Source organism: Cebus imitator, unplaced genomic scaffold, assembly GCF_001604975.1.
Source record: "Cebus imitator isolate Cc_AM_T3 unplaced genomic scaffold, Cebus_imitator-1.0 Scaffold6, whole genome shotgun sequence".
Classification (NCBI taxonomy): Eukaryota; Metazoa; Chordata; class Mammalia; order Primates; family Cebidae; genus Cebus; species Cebus imitator.
In genome coordinates, this window is record NW_016107321.1 from 13,684,315 (window position 1) to 13,687,262 (window position 2,948).

General features: G+C 42.6%; 1 protein-coding gene across 1 annotated transcript in view; it reads right to left on the reverse strand.

Annotated features, from left to right (window-relative positions):
• Positions 1 to 775: 775 nt before the first annotated feature.
• The window catches only part of MTHFD1L (methylenetetrahydrofolate dehydrogenase (NADP+ dependent) 1 like), a 207,573-nt gene continuing 205,400 nt past the window's right edge, over positions 776 to 2,948 (reverse strand). The window contains exon 22 of the mRNA XM_017539199.2: positions 776 to 1,140. The gene's annotated coding sequence lies outside the window, so the exon portion shown is untranslated. The remainder of the gene's footprint in view (positions 1,141 to 2,948) is intronic.

Genomic DNA, 2,948 nt, shown 5'->3' on the forward strand with positions numbered 1-2,948 from the left:
CCGGGCGGGGGAACAGGCCACAGAACATTCTCTACTATGGATTAAGGGTTGGGCAAAAGGAAAAACATTTTCCAAACACCTGACCTTTAAGAGCTACTTTTCCTAGCCCTGTGGGCCTTAGTGAGTTTAATGGCCATTGAGATTCATTCCTCGGTGGAAGAAACTAGCATAAACCCATTTGTTTTAGGTAAGAGATAGCAACTTCACTGGTGCTGGAAAATAGTTCTGGATAGCCTGGCACGGTGGCTCATGCCTGTAATCCTAGCACTTTGGGAGGACGAGGCAGGTGGATTGCCTGAGCTCAGGAGTTCGAGACCAGCCTGGGCAACATGGTGAAACCCTGTCTCTACTAAAATACCAAAAATTAGCTGGGCATGGCAGCATGCGCCTGTAATCTTAGCTACTCGGGAGGCTGAGACAGGAGAATTGCATGAACCTGGGAGGCGGAGCTTGCAGTGAGCCAAGATTGTCCATTGCACTTCAGCCTAGGTAACAGAGTGAGACTCCATCTAAAAAAAAAAAAAAGAAAGAAAATAGTTCTGGATACACAGTGCACTTCATTCCAAGAGATCTTACAAGGCATCCCTGACAGTCAGAAGATTTCTCGATGGACCAGATATTTCTCTATGTGTTATTGCTTTTCTAGTCACGTTTAAAAAGCTTGGTTGCGTTCACAGTTTTCTAGGAAACTGGTGTCAGGTAACACTTTCAGCTGCTTCTCATGAGCAGTTACCTCTAGAGTGCAGAGTTTTATCTGGCACTGAAAAGTTGCTGGTTGGTTTTCTAGATCCATGTTTATTTTCAGTTCAAAGACAAAGTGGAAAACTTGAGAGTGGAAAATGTTACTTTTTAGTTCACACTCTTGTAATCCCTTAGTCCCCATAAAGTAAACATTCTAAAGTGTAAGCGGTAGAAATAATGTAAACTCTAATAGAAACAGAAATGTCTTAGTTTCTTTCTGACTTGGTGGAGGTCTTTTTGCTGAACACTATATTCCTCTGTGAAGAGAATTCATCTTGAATGAAGAAGAAATCCTTGGCTGATTTCACCATGTCTCCAACATTGCGTAACAGGCATTTTTCAAAGTCAGTTTCTTCTCCAACTGCAGCAAAAAGGCAAAGAATAGCCTGTTTCAGGAGCCTGAAAAATAGAAAAAGAACCATGTTTGAGTAGTTTAAGAATAGCTTTCCCCTCTGGTGTTAAACCGTTAACATGATATAGCTCTAAAGTTTGAGGCCAAAAGAAAATGTAAAAACAGAGCGATGATTCCATTCACTAGATAAGGCTGGGATCTGTGTTTGGAATATTTTACTTAGCAGACATGGAGAATCAGAGTCTGCACCACTCTTTAAGAGTAGGCACAGCTACGCCAGCCGGCATTCTGAACTTCCCAAGAGATTTACTTGGGGATACTGGCAGAATTCCCAGAACTTCCAAGTTTGAGATCTATAGTTTGCAGCATCCTGTGGAATGAGAATGTTTAGGATTTTTTTTTTTTTTTTTGGTTTAGGATTTTAAAAATAGTTTTTAAATTTTTTATTTATTAACTTTTGAGATAGAGTCTCACTCTGTCGCCAGGCTAGAGTGCAGTGGGGCAATCTCAGCTCACTGCAACCTCCGTCTCCCAGGTTCAAGCGATTCTCCTGCCTTAGCCTCCCGAGTAGCTGGGACTACAGGCGTGAGCCACCATGCCCGGCTAATTTTTGTCTTTTTAGTACAGACGGGTTTCACCATATTGGCCAGGATGGTCTCCATCTCTTGACCTCGTGATCCGGCCACCCCAGCCCCCCAAAGTGCTGGGATTACAGGCTTGAGCCACCTCGCCTGGCTACTATTTTTTTATTTTTTGAGACAGAGTCTCACTTTGTCACCCAGGCTGGAGTGTAGTGGTGAGATCTCAGCTCACTGCAACCTCCGTCTCCTTGGCTCAAGCAATCCTCTCACTTCAGCCTCCCAAGTAGCTGGGATTAAAAGTGTGCACCACTATGCCCGGCTAATTTTTGTATTTTTAGTAGAGATGAGGTTTCACCATGTTGGCCAGGCTGGTCTTGAACTCCTGAGCTCAAGTGATCCACCCACCTCAGCCTCCCAAAGTGCTGGGATTACAGGTATGAACCACCACACCCAGCCATGTTTAGGATTTTAGATAAGGAATCTTGTCACCTTGGATTTCTGTTTTTTATAGAGTAGGCACAGAAATCAAGGTTTGAAAATGCATTTAGGGCAATATGGAAGTTCATGGTCCTGGGACTTATTATGAAAGCTTTGCTACTTTCTCTCAAAGGCTATTAATATTCGTTGCCATTCTTCAATCCTGTAATTTCTTAGAAATAAATCAAACTACATTAAAAAACAAAGAAACAAAACACGTAAGTCCCAGAAAAAAATGTGTTCACCCCTCTAAAATGTAAATGCAATACGTTGCCTTTAATCAGAATTTATACATGGAAGGGCTTATCTTTTAGGCCATGAAAGTGAAAACTGCTCAAATCCTGCGAGTTGTCCTCCCACAGATAACTGAGAGGTTTGGAGTCAGAGAGGATGCTTGATTGGTTTCTAGACAGAAGATAGTGATAGAGAGGAAACAAGAAACTTCATATACTCCCCAGACATCTGATTCAAGTCAGGGGAATAAACAGAAAACAGAAGTATTATAGGCACAATAAAGATGAACAAAAAGAAAGTATTTCAGAGACATGGCGAGCATCACTGGTGTCCCCCGACCTGAGGGTCAATGACGCTTGAGACAGGAGGGATGCTAGGGAGGGGGACTCAGTGGACTAGAGCTAACCCTTGGCAAGGCAAGGCCAGGCAGGACAAGGCCTTCCCTGCTCCAGAGACGTAGTGGAAGACCCTTGATTAGCCATATTACGTTTGTATCCTGTATTTTGTGTTTAAAGGGGCTTAGAGTTTGTGGTCCTACTTTTTTTTTTTTTTTTTTTTTTTTT